This window comes from Oculina patagonica, unplaced genomic scaffold (genome assembly GCF_052425735.1).
Source record: "Oculina patagonica isolate OP01 unplaced genomic scaffold, crgOcupat unplaced4, whole genome shotgun sequence".
NCBI lineage: Eukaryota > Metazoa > Cnidaria > Anthozoa > Scleractinia > Oculinidae > Oculina > Oculina patagonica.
In genome coordinates, this window is record NW_027558254.1 from 280,589 (window position 1) to 299,439 (window position 18,851).

The 18,851-nt window shown below is 38.2% G+C and overlaps 1 long non-coding RNA gene across 1 annotated transcript; it reads right to left on the minus strand.

The window, feature by feature from the left end:
• Positions 1 to 3,555: 3,555 nt before the first annotated feature.
• Positions 3,556 to 13,446, minus strand: LOC144640651 (uncharacterized). The gene is made up of 3 exons (XR_013568421.1): positions 13,393 to 13,446; positions 12,973 to 13,169; positions 3,556 to 3,686 (listed from the first exon to the last, which is right to left on the minus strand). It is a non-coding gene; the product is annotated as an uncharacterized LOC144640651 (long non-coding RNA).
• Between the last annotated feature and the right edge of the window lie 5,405 nt (positions 13,447 to 18,851).

Genomic DNA, 18,851 nt, shown 5'->3' on the forward strand with positions numbered 1-18,851 from the left:
GCCTGACTTGTGGTCAAACGTTTTCACGCCCAAATCACCTAAAAACCCATGAACCGATCCACAAGGAAGAAAAACCCTTTACGTGCCAGGAGTGCGACTATTCTAGCAACCGTGAGGGAAATCTAAACAGACACATGAAGTTAGTGCACGGTGAAGGTAAGAAGGAGCAATATTTGGAGTAGGAAAGGGCGCAAGAGTGTGATTACCGTATTTATTCGATTAAGCGACTAATCTTGAATAAGCGCCCACCTTGAATAAGCGCCCACCCTGTAGGTAGGAAAAGTTAATAAGCGCCCACCCGCAACCCCTTTAAATGAGGGCACAAGAGGAATTTTGAATATTGTTTAAGTTGAGATTAATATCGACCAAGTACTAAAAAAATAAAAACAAGTACTTGACTAATGATATAATTCATTCTACAAAACAAGTTGATCTTTTTGGGTACATGTATGGTGCAGGAATTTTATAGTAATCATGGAAACTATAAACTTTGCATCAGCCTTAAAAATGTTTGCCAGTCATAAATCTATTTGTTGCACAGTTTATAGTACCACTTAGCCATTGTTTCTTTGTTTGGCTTTAACCCATTGACGCCTGAAGGTTTTACGCACGCACCCACCCCTAAATACCTGGCTCTTTTACGGCTTTGAATGCAAACGCACAAGTGGAAAAAATAAACCATATGCGCAGTAAATTCAGACAAACAAGTAGTTTCTGAAGTAAACTTTTATTAAAACTAGACATGTTGAAAGACCAATTTATGACTTAAAGAGATCATCAGCCTTGATTAATTGATCTCAAACCAAACTAAAGACAGCGATAAAATTTTATTCACCTCCGCGCGTCATTTTGGAGCTCGCAAAACACGGAGATTTTGTACAAATCCTTAAGAAAAATCGTAAAATAGTCTGGTAAAAGATAGGTTTACAATCTGTACAACTGACTCTGTCATTAATTCAATAACACTTAGCTTTTTTCTTGGTGCAGAAAACCGGTTATTCAAGATGATAAAATTATCTTTAAATCACAGCGGCGTGGAAAAGCATAAAAAACGCTTACAAAATTACAGAATTCAGACTACTAAATCAACACTAGGACCGCTTTCCACGCGTTCCTTTACTATTAATGTTAATAGACATACTCCTTTGTGTATTTTGAAGCACTGTTGTAATTTTCAAAAGCGATAGACATAATTCAAAATAAAGCTAAGCTAGACAATGAAGAAGCAAGTCTCCCGAAAGATATAGATCTCAGATAACAACACGTGCGCAACAAATCTGTTCTCCTTTAAAAGCCTAAAATTCTGGACTCAAAATGGATTAATGAGAGAACCTTGAAAGAAACTTTGTTTATAATTTATTTTTAGTTCGGATGAAGTCAAGAAATGTGTTAACAAGCGTTACAATATCGAAATTTTTCGAGCCGTGCTGTACTGCACGGCAGAATTATATTCACATGTTCATGTTGAAATCGAAGTTTTAATTTTAGCAGGCAGCTTTTGGAGTCAATTGTACACTAAATGGATTTACCGATCGTTCAAAAAATTACATCCAAGTTCGAAGCAATAACAGTACATTACCATTTCGTTCTCAGAAGACTTGAGAAGCCGCATTTAGTCCGTTTTCAAGTCCGTGATTTGAATTCAAAACACATTTGTAAGCGCCATTACACCATGTCTTCACGGCGGTGGAAGGAAAGATAAATCCTTCATCAACAAGGTTTTAGCACTCTGTACTCCATGGTTTTCCGTTTTAGGGCCACTTTAAAATTCTATAGTGTTTCTCCTTTCCGTTTTAAGTCCCAAAGATGGTATTTTTCTTGTTCAGAATCAAAAACAAGGCCTTGGAAGTTTGTAAATACGTGCCGCGCGGCTCCATGATTTCCATGTACATTTTCAACGCACGGAATAAGACGAAAAACCTTCTTTCTAGGACCCCTAGAGTTCCCTAAATATATGCGCAGAAAACAGATTCTGATTGGTTTATTTGCCCTTATTATCTATAGAACAATAGGAGAACCAAAAAAACTCAAGGGAGGGAGGAAAAGGGCATTTGCCAACACGTGGTTTTCAAGGCCGGCTGAGGCCGGCACAGGCATTTTGGGGGGTGGTTTTCGCGCGGTCGGCTATGGCCGGCACAGGCGCCAATGGGTTAAAAGCTTTCACAACTGTTTATTTATAATTTTTTAGAATTTCTCTAGTGTTTTACAGCAGGGCGCGACAAAGGTGCTGTCCGATAGCCCGGGGCTAGTGGAATTATCCGTCGGGCTAGCATATTCTGATCACGGGTTGCCCGACGGGCAAGCAACACACGGGCAAGAAACATTGTTTTTTTTATAACAACCTTCAGAAATAAATGTGCATCAGACAAATTAGACTAGAGGGAAAAATTTGGGGCTCAAAAATGTGACTCACTGCATCCTTGGAGACAAAAACTCCTGGTTTTATAGTCGCCAACTTGAACGTGGCGACTATATTTCTCTCTGTTAAGATGAGTAACGGCCATTTTCTGAGGAATTGTGTCTTTCCAGAAAATTATATTGGAAGATCTTTGCTTCTAAAACATTCACAATAAGAAAAGAAGTCATAGTTCTCCAATGCATGGTATTGCTTTGCCGTAAAGTACTCCATCACTTTGTAAAACTTGCAAATGACTGACCATTTTTGAAAACGCCCCAAAATGCATTGCAGGCATTGGGTACGTCATGTATGCATATGAATTATGTCTCTTGAAATGTATCCTTCAGGATCCTTCATATTTGCAATCCTCTACATTAAGCTACAAAGTTAGTTGCCACAAAATCGTTATGTGTTTGTTTTAATTCTTGTGGTAAGATTATTTTCTTTTTCTTTTTGAATATTTATGTATTTATTGTCTCCAAAGGAAGAACAATTTTAAATTTGCATATAATTAATTATGCTAATTACCTTCGGGCTAGCTTCTCAGAGCTTTGGGCTAGTAAGATAAAATAACAGCTTGCCCGAAGGCCAAGCTGCCTTTTTTATTTTTGTCTCACTCTGTACAGGGTTTTTTGTTTACAGTATTATTTAGTGCTTCAACACATATGGCTATACACCTTCCAGTACTTTAGTTTAAAAGACTAGAATAGCTTTGAGCGATCTCAACTTCTTTTAATCAAGTAAATTTTTACTTGATGAAGATTTACATGATCATTTACATTGTTTTTCATTACAATGGTAGCTGAAATCATGCTTTGTTATCACTTGTACAAGTATATAGTACCTGTTTACATGTACATGTATATATACATATATTTCAGTACAGTCAAAATTGTCATTTCCAGTTGTACACAAGTTGATGTTAGCCTGCATGTGGCCATTTCAGGAGGTGGCTGCATGCTGGCAAGTTTATGCCAACTTGTCCGTTAGCTGATTAACATATACAGTACCGCTCAGAACCAGCTCACTGGTATGTATAAGCTAGCTTATTGTTTTCTCTTTTCTTTATAGTTCATTGTTCTTTCAATGCTGGAAATAAAACTTGCTCCAAAGACTTGAGCTTTGTTATAATATTGATATTCACACCTGTTGCTATTGATTTACAGTTTACATAATAAATAATAATAATTATTACTTCACCAAAAAATAATACATTTACATGTACCTGTACAACTTCTGCATCTTCTCTTCTGCTCCTCTGAGGTTTTACAATGAATGTGCTTTCACTCTAGAATATAATTATGGAAAAAAAAGTTACCATATTTTCTCGGTTATAAGGCACACTCGGTTATAAGACGCACCCCAAACTTGGCAAATTTGTCATGCCAAGTTTCCAAACTAAAAATTTTGCAAAAACACTCGGTTATAAGATGCACCATGAGTTTGGTAGTTAAAAAGATGGAGTCATCAATTTAAGGACAGTTCTCCATACAGAAATTTGAATGTTAGAATGTTGCTGATACTCCTTGGCACCATTTTCGAGTAAAGAGGTACAGTACTGTGCAAAAGTAATGCAAACGAAATTCGTCGAAATTCGCAACTTTTCGGGGCTTTTCGATGAAAAAATCGCGAAATTTCGTTCGAAGCGAATTTTCAGCGAAAAAGTAGCAGTTTTCATTTCGTCTATTGTTTTAAACGTCGCGAATTTTCGTGAGCATATTTCGCTTGCCTCGAAATTGACTTCGAAAACTCGAGCGAAAATTCGCTCTGTTCGAAATACACCCTTCGAAATTTCGAGCTCTGTTTTCGCTGTGTTAAAATGTCTGTTGGCCTTTTCTAAAGCTATGGCTCTGCCCTGCTTTATGACTATAAAGAATGTCTCTTTGAGGTGCTGCCATTCAAACTAAAAGACGATGACCATTGTTTTATGACAGATCGTTTTATTTTACTTTAAGCATTACCGGAGAAAGTGTGTCAACATTCAACATGGCGGACAAGTCACATGGCGAGCGCGCGAGCATGTGCTAGCGTATGTTTCACCATTTTATTGAGCCACTAGATCGAAGGAAAGAGTAGATATGGAGGCGGTGAAATATTTTTACTTTCTCAATATTTTTGTGTACAAAGTAGGACTTATTTTACAAGGTAAGATGTTCGAAAAGTTTCTTGTACGATCGACATGTAAACTTTGTGGACCCCGTGCCATGTGCTTTCACTGATATACTGTAAGCTTAATTTGTACAGCTGTAAACAAGAATCTTACTCAAGGCAATTCGTTTGAGTTATGTAAAGGTACAAATAAAGTTTTCTCCCATCCATAAGAGGCTGAAATGTTTTCAGTAGTAAACCTTTTATTTGTTTAACCCCTGTCTTGTTTCTTCGAAGTAGGCTTCTGAAAACATTTGTATCGCGCTTGTTTATGTTGTAAATATAGCCTCTACAGTGGTGTTCTTTGAAGTTTTAAAAAACTTTCATTTGCCCCAAGCAATGTTTCAGTACGGTATATTTTACTTTGTCACGGCTCAAATAACTTATTTAATTGTTATGACCTTGATGGAACACGCTTCACGTTAGTTTATCTATGGTCGAGTGAAAGCTACATGCAGCGAATTTTGCTGCTTCAAATTTCGATAAGTCATTGTTTGTCTACCTCGAAAATTCGCTATTTCGAATTTCGCAGTCCCGAATTTTCGACGAAGTTCGCGATTTTTTTGCATGGAGCGCTACGAAACATGTCTCGATAATTAGAAAATTCGCGAGAACAAAAAACGAATTTCGACGAATTTCGTTTGCATTACTTTTGCACAGTACTGTAAGATTTCTTGCTAATATAAGACGTAAATTCGCTCGAGGTAAACATCTTTCCATCGTTCGTGCTTCGAACTTGACTGCTTAGTAACCTGGCAGATGTGTAGTTACCAGTGACCACTGAGTTTGAAGCTTGGTTACCAAGTACCCAAGCATGCTTCTTCTCGCTTCGCACTTTGTTTATCGAGTGTTTTTCGGATTCTCAGGCTTTTTTTGGTGTTTTCCTTGTCTTCTAACTAGAAAGGTTTGTTTAATATAAGTATGCTTGATTTTCTTTGCCTGTTTCAACATAATGCTGACAAAAACAGTTGTTACCAAAACTTGTCAACTCTTCAATACCGCGATAATAAACTTCACATTGAAACTTGCTGTTTCTTGTTGTAGAAGTGGAAAATATTATAAAAGTGAATGACCAACACTAAGAGTTTTCTTTTTTCTTATTTTAACTGCAAGTTCAGGTAAAATGGCGGCCATAAGATTTTGTTGGGCGAAAATACTCGGCTATAAGATGCACCCCAATTTAGTCAAAAACTTCCGAAGAAAAAACAGATTTTCCTTGAAAAAACTGTGCGCCTTATAACAGAGAAAATATGGTATAACACCATAGAACTCAGCTGCTGCAAAACATCAATATATCAATGTCTTGCAGATCAGATTCCTATTGTGTGGTTCCAGAAAATATCCATACCCCCACCACGGAGGGAATTTCACGTAAGACGATACATACATGTACAAAATACAGAAATTTTCCTCAAAAGTAAACAGACAAAATATCTGGTAGTCTCTTGTCAAAATACCTTGTTGTACAACCATCCATCCCTTTTCATTCCAATTGCTTTAGAAAACCGCTAAATGTATCAGAACACAGATTTAAATAACCGGCACGCATACATGCATGCACAGGCGATAACGCTTTACAATGATCCCAGAAATTGCATTTTTCTTATTCATTTTAATTTTTATTTGCCTTGACTACAAAACGAACCTCCAATACATTACAAACCTACGGTATGATAAGATAAATACATTAAATCATTATGAACTTCGTCATTTAGCAACAGAAAGGCCCAGATTTGATTTCCACCCCTAGTCGATACTGAAGATTGTGTGAAAGTTCCGTATTGAAATGGTCTGAAATGTAATGAAGTCAACACCGCTTACTAGAATCACTTACATGCATTTATGCAACTTATCAAACAAAACATTTTAGATCAGCTAAATCAGCAATAGGGTAGAAGTTCTTTCTGAGTGAACTCTGGCTTCTCGTAAAAATAGGAATACGGATACCGTCACTGTGTTATTTTTAATGGCTTGAGATAAATACCCGAATAAATATTATCAAAAGCAGTAAAAGGAAGATGGCGAGTCGCGAAGGGAAAAGTTAAATATTATCGACAACAATGCACGTCAAAGCAAACAATGATTTCAGATAGCTCACCTTTGCAATCTATAAATCAAGATACTGCTGCCATCGGTCTCCCTTTTGGAAAGGTTTCAAAAGTTATGACACTAACCGGCCTTCACTCGTCAAATTCAACATCAGTCAACTGAATTACGGCCACCTCGCCACCAGGGAGACTCGCCACTAACCAATTTGCCACCAAGCAAAGACGCCTCGCCACCAAGCCGAAGACACCTCGCCACCAAAGATTGACTCTGAGAAATAAATTAAGTAACGAAGTCGAAGTGAACTAGCTGTTTTAGTGACGATTATATAAGTTAAGCATCTGATGGTCGATCGAGGAGAATTGAAACTTCTAGCGAACGCAATTTCAAAACTAGTCGAGGGAACTGAGCTATCTACGCTATCTAAGTCGCTAGAACGAGAGAACCCAGGAGTCCAAAATGTGACACCCACGGGCATTTTTGTCTGGTTTTTGGCAACATTGCTCTTTTACTAAATCGAGTACGCTGATTTCGAAAATCAATGTTGCCAAGCTTAATTCTTGCGTTAAGATGATGTTTCGATGCATTTAATTATGACGTCATGGTCCAAATAAGGAATTTTCTTTCCTTTAGCTATTTTAAGCATAATTCATCCAGAAATTCGTTCAAAACATTATAAGTATACTGTAAAATGATTTTAAGAATTTTCTGATAGTTTTTATACCGTTTCTATGAATATCAAGCCGTCCAGTGAGAATTGACCACGCCCTCTCACAAAAATTCACTTTATCACGGGTATAGTGTTACCATTTTGTTTAAAAATGAATGTGATTCTTGTATTAATAGAAAGTTGTAATTGAATTGCTCCACAAACATCAGCGATGTTTGACATACACCATAACGACTGGTTTTATAGAGACAGAAGCAAGATAATGAGGCTGAGAATTCTCTACATTCCACACAACAAAATCCGGGTTGTTGTTGTCACGGACAAATGAGACATTGCAAAAAATTGCCAAGAAAGATCTTGTGACTCTAGAAATAAAACAAGATTTTTACAATAACTGAGCGAAATCTCGCACGCTGATTGGCTAATTTTCATTGTCAATAAGAGTGCAGACACATGAAACTCGTAGCTGAAGCAATCAGCGAAGGTTTTGTCAAACTTTTCAGCACTGATTTAGCGCTGTATTCTTGATGAGGCGAGAATTATACCACCAAACTAGAAGTCTTCAATGAGGAAATCATCTAAAATTTATCGGTTAAAACTTAAGAAACCAGTGCGACCTGAGAGAGAAGAGAACTGGATGTTTATTGAGGATTCAGACCGAAAATCGGCGGTGAGCGGGAATGTGTGCTGTCAATGAAATTAGAAAGCTGAACCACGTTTTAGCGGATTATTTTGTGAACACTTTTCAGTGGATTAAAGGTTAGTTGAACAATTCGAATTTCCTCGTGTATTTCTGGCGGTATTCTTTCCAAACTTTTAATTTACGAGCCTATGAGTGTAATATTCCAAATTACAGCAACAAAATTTAGATTCTGCGGCCGTACGGCAATCGCACGTACGGCAATCAGTTTTGGCTTTTTGTTATTGTAAAAAACAAACTGACATCAGTTTTTTATGCGTCTGTCCTGTTATTGATGATAAATTTCGTCATAACATTGTCAAAGTTTGTTGTAGATCTGCTCGCCTTGCGGCTCGGGAATCTACAACACTCTAACAATGTTATGACGCAATTTATCATCAATAACAGGACAGACGCATAAAAAACTGATGTCAATTTGTTAACTTTCGATTGGACAGACTCAGCTTGAACGATTCGTGGAATGGAGGCTACTATCTTCAGACAGAGAGGAAGAACGGGAACGGGAAGAAAGGATGGAAGACAAACTTTCGTGACCCTGTTCGCAAGAATAATCCACCTCTATTTGCCAGCCTTTATGAAATTAAAAGTGCTGCAACTAGCCGCAAAAAGAGAAAGACTTTAAATTTGCATGGAAATCAGAGTATTCTATGTTGTCTAGTGATGGTGTATGAAGGCAGGCGCGAGATAAACATGCAAGCCATATTGTAGCATCTGAGGTATAATGCCGGTGCCACTGTTTCTCTCAGAAATGAACCCCACAAGTGTGAAACAAGTCAATTTTAGAAGACGTTCTCAGAAGAAAAGGTCAAGTGCCTAGAGTCAGTTTGTTCTTCGATGGCTTCGCCCTGGTGGCAGCATACTAATTGAAGGCCTAAGCGCAAGAAACGCACTTTGTGTTTTGGCCAAATTAAAAAAATGTCACAAACAACTCCAAATTTCGCATGCAAGTTCGTTTACGTGTGCTTAACATTGATCTGTATTCAAATTCGCTGAATCTAGCTTCGTTTTTTAGAAATTACGTATGCAAAGAACAAAGGCGTTTTGCAAAGCTTACGTTCTCCACCGTCAGCCAGCAGCATGAGTTTTTTGACACATCGCGTGTAAATCTTTCCTTCTAGCGTTATTTAACTGTCCGGGGAGGTTGAAAAACGTGTCAGAGCCATGATTTTAGTTCCTATCCACCATTTTGAGGATTCGCTTTAAGAAAAGGACTGGACTGAACACATTGTGACGCGATGTCACCTGATAGGCGTCACGTGAGAGGAAAGAGAAAAAAAAATGGCCGTTTGTTCCTGAAAATCATTTGAAGCCTTTGGTTAGTTTTAGCGTAAGTGCTGCTGCCAGGTGGTTGAAGGACATCATGAATACCCGTAAGTTTACAGCATCGCTCGAAGAACTGAGTGATGTTTATGACTTTGTTTTGTACAACAGCGCTGTTTAGCGCTTCGGAAAAAACGTTGCACAAACCGAGGTAGTTTTGAGCCTGGCGGCATAGAGAGTCTAAAACAAGAGGTTTCTTGCCGGGAACTTCGTCAATGCGAGTTTTGCAGGATCCGCTTGGGTGCTGCCGCGACAAAGTTGCCGAGAAGTGACCTGGTTTTAGACTTTAAAAAATTCTTTATATGTTCCCAGGACACCTTCCCTTCGCAAAATATTTTCTGTGTCTCATTAAATATTCATCAATGAATCTATCGATTCGTGCGAGCGAAAACCTCATAAGTTTATCTTGTTTTCGCGGGATTTTGTAGATGTGTGATGATGTAAGGAGTGGAGATAGAAGTGAGAGCAAGCCGGCCGCACTCAACTGAAAGCAAAACTAGTATAATGTGACAACACGAGCAAACGTATTCAATCAACAATCAGTCTTTATTTGACTTTCACCTCGGCAAATTCAGTACAGCTAACGGTAACGGTAACAGAGTAGAATAGTCTTGCCCGAAACAACAAAAACTAGATAACTGCAAGCAGACTGCAGAAAAAGCTAGCTGCAAGCAAACTGGCGTGAAAGCTTACTGCATTAAAAGCGCAATCTATAAAAGGTTGAGGCTGACTCTGATCCTAAACTTAACTTGAAACGGCTTAACTCCCTAATCCCTTGGGGTTAGTGTTAAACTTTTTTTTTTTTTTTTTTGCGTTAGGGCTAGGCTTTTGCGTTAGGGCTAAGTCTGTAACCCTAATCTGAAACTCTAATCCCGACCCTATGGCCTTGGGGTTACCTTTTGCGTTAGGGCTAGGACTTTAACCCTAAAAATCTAGCTGACTTCATCGTCTTGAGAAACAAAAGGTTTCCTTTATTAATCGTTTGTAAAAGAAAAGTCAAAAGACGCCGCGCAAGCAAAAACCTTGTCTTTTTGCATGTGTTATTTTTCGAAAACGAAGGAAAGACCAGCAAAATTAAATACAGGGCAGTGTCGAGCACACGTAAACGAACTTGCGTGCGAAATTTGGAGTTGTTTGTGAGAATTTTCAATTTGGCCAAAACACAAAGTGCGTTTCCTGCGCTTACGCCTTCAAGTCTTTTAGTTTTGGCTCAATAATCGAATTAGCGAACATCTCGAGCCGACACTTGAAGGCCTAAGCGCAAGAAACGCACTTTGTGTTTTGGCCAAATTAAAAAAATGTCACAAACAACTCCAAATTTCGCATGCAAGTTCGTTTACGTGTGCTTAACATTGATCTGTATTCAAATTCGCTGAATCTAGCTTCGTTTTTTAGAAATTACGTATGCAAAGAACAAAGGCGTTTTGCAAAGCTTACGTTCTCCACCGTCAGCCAGCTATTGGCAAACCAAAAATGCAAATGCTTTCGGTGGGTTTGCGGAATGTTACTTGAACACTGTTTTACGGAAAGGTCCTGGATACCAGAGGATTGATGTGTTACTCGATCGGAGGCACTCCATAAAAGCAACGACAAGAAGTCGACGCTCCGAGAGCACAAAGTGGACTTTGCACGGATTCTCTCAGATGAACTTATCTCGCAGGCACTGACTCTGCAATCATAGTATATCTGCTGGTTTTTCATACTAAGTGGATTCTGCTCAGATCCTGGCCTAGATGTAGCCTTTTTGAGATCCAACCAAGAGGAAGCCGATACGAAGTTTGTTCGTTATGCAGTCAGTCATAGCGGGCATGTCGACAACATAATAGTTTCCACTCGAGGCACAGACTTGCTGTTACTTCTCCTGGCACATCGATCGCGCTAAGCTCTCATCAACAGTGTGGATATGGGCAGGAACTTCGAATTCAGAGAATCCAACGTGAATAACTTTAGAGGATGTCACAGCAAATCTTCCTGATAACTCATTGTTACCATCTCACACCATCACCAGCTGTAACAGCACCTCTTTCATCTGTGGAGAGTTTTCACAGAACACTCTTTTCTTTTCTTCTCGGTCAGCGAAGATGTCCTCGAAGCTGACACCACTTCCTCCGCAGAAAACGTTTGTTTGTTGAATGTATGAAATCCGATCTGACCACTGGCTATATATGTGCCTCTTCGTTATGAATTTAGAAAAATGCATGCCATGTACATGTGCACTGGGCTGTGTAGATGCACCAAGACCGACGCTAATTGCTATATCAACCTGCGCTAAAGCGCTTTAAAGAAACTTGTTTAAAAAGCAATATTAGATCAGTGTTTTTAAAAAAGTTCAGAAGATATATTAAAAATATTTACCGATATTAATTAAAAATATTATAGACAGGTTTAAACCTGAAAGCAAGGAGCAATGTTATGATCATTTTGAATTCGTTAATTTTACATGCGTTCAACCAAAGTCTTTATCATGAGCCTATAACAGACAAAGTGCATTGTGAAATAAGTTAGATTCAGCAATATACAAGACAAACAATAAAGTTTTATCTCTAACTATAACAACGATGATATATTACAACATTAACTATGATGTTATTTCCATTTATTTTACCACAAAACTTAAACGAAATGCTGAAACAAGGGAAACTCAATATATGAAAATTGTAATGGCGTCATTCTTGATGCTCGCTAGCTCGTAGCTTCAGCGTGGCACAACGACAATATTTTTCTTTCTTATTGCAACTATAGCGATTTGTTAATACAAAAATCACATTTGTTCTTTGACAAAATAACAAAACTACACACGTGATAAGGTTCCCGCGATAGGGTGAATTTTGTTTAAGAGGGCGTGGTCAATTGTCACTGAAGGGCTTGATTTTCACAGAAACAGCGTAAAAACTCTCAGAAAATTCTTTAAATCATTTTTACAGCACACTAACAATGCTTTAAATGAATTTCTGGATGTATTATAATTAAAATAGCTAAAGGAAAGGAAATTCCTTATTTGGACCATAACGTCATAATTAAATGCATCAAAACATCATCTTAACGCAAGAATAAAGCTTGGCAACATTGATTTTCGAAATCAGCGTACTTGATTTAGTAAAAATAGCTATGTTGCCAAAAATCAGACAAAAATGCCTGTGGGTGTCACATTTTGGACTCCTGGGTACCTGACTATAAAGGCATTTGCTGAAAGCAGAATTTTGTTAAATTTAACAGGAATTTACTATCTAAAGCATAAGAAATTTTAAAATTGTCTCCTAGGGCTTTTATCTCCAATATTATCTTCAAGACGTTGACTGGGCTGTGAGCATCTGGAGCAATTTACCCACAAAAAGAAAAACTGGCGAGATTGTGAACTGGGCCCTAGGTCCGACCTGGTTAATGATATTTTGTACAATTATTCTTACTGTAAGAAAACAAGTGCGCTGGATGAGAATACCCGAACTCGTGCAAGTTTTGTCACGTATTATGTCACAGTGAAAAACTTAAGATGTTAACTTAAGACTTTTAACTCTGTAAATTAAGTACAGACGTAACTCTTCTGCATTTCTCACGTTCACAACACCAGTCATGTATAAAATGAGCTCATGTATGATTGTATAAGAAGTTCAAGTATTCGCATGTTTATGACAAAATTATCAGTCAGCAAAAGAACACGTGCCACCTAAAGGGAAGAAAACTTTCTCTCACCGTTTGCTTTGACGGTATATCAATTACTCGCTGCCACGAAGCTTCAGTCTACAAAACTCAGCTTTCCGAAGTTTCCAAATTCAAGTGGTGCTGTACATGTATCTTTGGTACTGAGATGTGATAATTTGCTCCCTCGTAGCGTAAACACAGCCATTGGTTCGTTGTTACGATAGGCCATCCAAAATTCGCAGCAGAACCTGACATTCATAAAAAAAAGAACAAATTAGGATGCTTTCAGTTGATAAATGGGCAAGCGCCAGCTGTAAAGTACGCGAAGCGTCGTTCAAGAGAACCACATTTTTCAAATTCACGCATCGAAGATTCGAGTAACAGCTTTGCTGAAACAACGAAAGCCTAATCAGTCTTTGCGACATGTCGAATAACAGGAAATACGGAAGAAAGAACGGCAAAACAACTCACCTGAACGCCAAAATGCTGCATGGTGTCGGCAAAGACAGCCGAAAACATCTCACTTCGCGCCACACGAGGTCACTCTGCAGCTAGTACTTCGTGTAACCACACAAATATTCCCTTCAAATACTGTAGAACCCAGGGTTCCCGTCTTTCCTATGCTAAGGCTGCTAAGGATTTCGGATGATAATTTTGAAAAAAAACAAAAAAAAAAAAACAAGAAACTTCAAGCAGTTTGAAACTATGTGCACGGTTAATCTTTCAGTCTTTCAGTTCTTTGGCTAGAAAGGCACGGCACCGGAAAGCTGAGTGCCACAGTCACAGCCACAGAAAAGCAGTCACTTGAGAAACACACAAATCGTGTTTGCATGAGACATGGAGTGTGCGTGACATGAATTTCCTTCACCATCTCTCTTGCTTGCCGGAGGAATTCCTGTTTACGCATGCAAATTTTTATTTTGTTCCCAATGTTCAATAAAATAAACCCAAACCAGTTCATGAATGACATTTTTTAAAAAAGTCCACTTTACGCCAAAATAAAGAGTAGACTAATTCCATCCCGTTGTATTTCTCTGTTTAACGTCGTCCGATGATCTTTGCAAGTATAAATAGAGCAAACCTGACTGCGTGATTCAGAAGGTTATTCCCCTGGCGTGATGCCTGGTCCGCTAAATTTACATTTGGGAGCTATGATTTGCACAAAGAAAGCACGTTTAAACTTTGTTTGAGTTTGTTGACGTCTTATGCCTATCAACAGGTTATACAGACGCGAAGAAAGAAGAAAAAACAGTAAAATCATCGACTGAGCTCATTGCGTGACCTGCGTCACGTTATGAATTTCTTGTCAATAATTGAACTAAAAAGATCGGAGGAAAGATTTGTTTGTTAGGACTCTTACATTTCAAATTTAAGATTAAAGATTAAGATAATAATATTCACTTACCTGAAATTGGGGATGATTTGTATATTTTATTTACTCGCGTAACTTACGTCAAAAATATAAATCGTGTAGTTATTATTACAGTGCGGCTACTGTAACCTACCGTCAACCTACCCTGAGTACCAGAGGATTTATTCTCGCGCGTGGTGAATACGCGGTGAAAATGGTGAAATTTTTGTCCCTTGTGCTAAAATACTACCTGGTATATTAAGACTTATGTTGTGTCTAAATCCAGTAAAACCTGCCGATTTTGAACTTGAAACGTGCAGTTTGGGCCTTTTTAGAAAAATGCCATCACGTGGATTCAGCATTACCTTCACTCCAGGTCCAAAAGAATCGACTAAGAAAGTGTCACATGAAGCAGTGAAAATGATGAGATTTTTGTCCTTTGTGCTAAAATACAACCTCGTATATCAAGCCTTTGTTTGTGTCTAGATCCAGCAAAACCTGTCGGTTGTAAACTTGAAACGTACTTTTTAGGCCTTATTGGAAAAATGCCATGACGTGGATTCAGCCTTCTGTTCACTCCAGGTCCAAAAGAATAGATTAGGAAAGTGACACATGAAACAGTGAAAATGATGAAATTTTTGTCCTTTGTGCTAAAATACCACCTCGTATATTAGGACTTATGTTGTGTCTAAATCCAGTAAAACCTGCCGATTTTGAACTTGAAAAGTGCAGTTTGTGCCTTTTTGGAAAATGCAATCACGTGGATTCAGCCCTATCTTCACTCCAGGTCTAAAAGAATCGATTAAGAAAGTGTCACATGAAGAAGTGAAAATGATGAAATTTTTGTCGTTTGTGCTAAAATACCACATCGTTTATTAAGCCTTATTTTTTGTCTAGATCCAGCAAAACCTGCCGATTTTAAACTTGAAACGAGCAGTTTGGATCTTTTTAGAAAAATGCCAACACGTGGATTCAGCCTTATCTTCACTCCAAGTCCAAAAGAATCGATTAAGAAAGTGTCACATGAAGCAGTGAAAATGATGAGATTTTTGTCCTTTGTGCTAAAATACAACCTCGTATATCAAGCCTTTTTTTGTGTCTAGGTCCAGCAAAACCTGTCGGTTTTAAACTTGAAACGTTCTTTTTAGGCCTTTTTGGAAAAATGCCATGACGTGGATTCAGCCTTCTGTTCACTCCAGGTCCAAAAGAATAGATTAGGAAAGTGACACATGAAGCAGTGAAAATGATGAAATTTTTGTCCTTTGTGCTAAAATACCACCTCCTATATTAGGACTTATGTTGTGTCTAAATCCAGTAAAACCTGCCGCTTTTGAGCTTGAAACGTGCAGTTTGGGCCTTTTTGGAAAAATGCCATCACGTGGATTCAGCATTACCTTCACTCCAGGTCCAAAAGAATCGATTACGAAAGTGTCACATGAAGAAGTGAAAATGATGAAATTTTTGTCCTTTGTGCTAAAATACAACCTCGTATATCAAGCCTTTTTTGTGTCTAGGTCCAGCAAAACCTGTCGGTTTTAAACTTGAAACGTACTTTTTAGGCCTTTTTGGAAAAATGCCATCACGTGGATTCAGCCTTATCTTCACTCCAGGTCGAAAAGAATCGATTAGGAAAGTGACACATGAAGCAGTGAAAATGAGGAAATTTTTTGTCCTTTGTGCTAAAATACCACCTCGTATATTAGGACTTATGTTGTGTCTAAATCCAGCAAAACCTGCCGCTTTTAAACTTGAAACGTGCAGTTTGGACCTTTTTAGAAAAATGCCATCAGGTGGATTCAGCCTTATGTTCACTCCAGGTCCAAAAGAATCTAATAAGAAAGTGCCACATGAAGCAGTGGTAATGGTGAAATTTTTGTCCCTGGTGCTAAAATATCACCTCGTATATTAGGACTTATGTTGTGTCTAAATCCAGTGAAACCTGCCGATTTTGAACTTGAAACGTGCAGTTTGGGCCTTTTTGGAAAAATGCCATCACGTGGATTCAGTCTTCTGTTCACTCCACGTCCAAAAGAATCGGATAAGAAAGTGTCACATGAAGCAGTGAAAATGGTGAAATTTTTGTCCCTTGTGCTAAAATACTACCTGGTATATTAAGACTTATGTTGTGTCTAAATCCAGTAAAACCTGCCGATTTTGAACTTGAAACGTGCAGTTTGGGCCTTTGTGGAAAAATGCCATCACGTGGATTCAGCCTTATCTTCCCTCCAGGTCCAAAAGAATCGATTAAGAAAGTGTAATATGAAGCAGTGAAAATGATGAGATTTTTGTCCTTTGTGCTAAAATACAACCTCGTATATCAAGCCTTTTTTTGTGTCTAGGTCCAGCAAAACCTGTCGGTTGTAAACTTGAAACGTGCTTTTTAGGCCTTTTTGGAAAAATGCCATGACGTGGATTCAGCCTTATGTTCACTCCAGGTCCAAAAGAATAGATTAGGAAAGTGACACATGAAGTAGTGAAAATGATGAAATTTTTGTCGTTTGTGCTAAAATACCACCTCGTATATTAGGACTTATGTTGTGTCTAAATCCAGCAAAACCTGTCGCTTTTAAACTTGAAAGGTGCAGTTTGGACCTTTTTAGAAAAATGCCATCACGTGGATTCAGCCTTTTGTTCACTCCAGGTCCAAAAGAATCTAATAAGAAAGTGCCACATGAAGCAGTGAAAATGGTGAAATTTTTGTTCCTAGTTCTAAAATACCACCTCGTATATAAAGACTTATGTTGTGTCTAAATCCAGTAAAACCTGCCGATTTTGAACTTGAAACGTGCAGTTTGGGCCTTTTTGGAAAAATGCCATCACGTGGATTCAGCCTTATCTTCCCTCCAGGTCCAAAAGAATCGATTAAGAAAGTGTCACATGAGGAAGTGAAAATGATGAAATTTTTGTCGTTTGTGCTAAAATACCACATCGTTTATTAAGCCTTAATTTGTGTCTAGATCCAGAAAAACCTGCCGCTTTTAAACTTGAAACGTGCAGTTATGACCTTTTTGGAAAAATGCCATCACGTGGATTCAGCCCTATCTCCACTCCAGGTCCAAAAGAATCGATTTAGAAAGTGTTACAGGGAGAAGTGAAAATTATGAAATTTGGCCCTTTGTACTAAAATACCACCTCGTATATCAAGCCTTATTTGGTGTCTAGATCCATCAAAACCTGCCGCTTTTAAAGTGGAAACGTGAAGTCTGGACCTTTTTAGAAAAATGCCATGACGTGGATTCAGCCTTCTGTTCACTCCAGGTCCAAAAGAATCGATTAAGAAAGTGTCACATGAAGCAGTGAAAATGATGAAACTTTAGTCCCTTGTGTTAAAATACCACCTCGTATATTAGGACTTATGTTGTGTCTAAATCCAGTAGAACCTGCCGGTTTTGAACTTGAAATATGCAGTTAAGGCATTCTGGAAAAATTGCCATCACGTGGATTCAGCCTTACCTTCACTCCAGGTCATAAAGAATCGATTAAGAAAGGGCCACATGAAGAAGTGAAAATGATGAAATTTTAGTCCCTTGTGTTAAAATACCACCTCGTATATTAGGAATTATGTTGTGTCTAAATCCAGTAAAACCTGCCAATTTTGAACTTGAAACGTGCAGTTATGGCCTTTTTGGAAAAATGCCATCACGTGCATTCAGCCCTATCTTCACTCCAGGTTCAAAAGAATCGATTAAGAAAGTGCCACATGAAGCAGTGAAAATGATGAAATTTTAGTCGCTTGTGTTAAAATACCACCTCGTATATTAGGAATTATGTTGTGTCTAAATCCAGTAAAACCTGCCGATTTTGAACTTGAAACGTGCAGTTATGGCCTTTTTGGAAAAATGCCATCACGTGGATTCAGCCCTATCTTCCCTCCACGTCCAAAAGAATCGATTAAGAAAGTGTTACAGGGAGAAGTGAAAATTATGAAATTTTTGTCCTTTGTACTAAAATAACACCTCGTATATCAAGCCTTATTTTGTGTCTAGATCCAGCAAAACCTGCCGCTTTTAAACTGGAAACGTGCAGTTTGGACCTTTTTAGAAAAATGCCATCAGGTGGATTCAGCCTTATGTTCACTCCAGGTCCAAAAGAATTGATTAAGAAAGTGTCACATGAAGCAGTGAAAATGATGAAATTTTTGTCCTTTGTGCTAAAATACCACTTCGTATATTATGACTTATGTATTGTCTAAATCTAGTAAAACCTGCCGATTTTGAACTTGAAACGTGCAGTTATGGCCTTTTTGGAAAAATGCCATCACGTAGATTCAGCCCTATCTCCACTCCAGGTCCAAAAGAATCGATTAAGAAAGTGCCACAAAAGCAGTGAAAATGATGGAATTTTAGTCCCTTGTGATAAAATACCACCTCGTATTTTAGGACTTATGTTGTGTCTAAATCCAGTAAAACCTGCCGATTTTGAACTTGAAACGTGCAGTTATAGCCTTTTTTGAAAAATGCCATCACGTGGATTCAGCCTTATCTTCACTCCAGGTCCAAAAGAATCGATTAAGAAAGTGCCACATGAAGCAGTGAAAATGATGAAATTTTTGTCCTTTGTACTAAAATAACACCTCGTA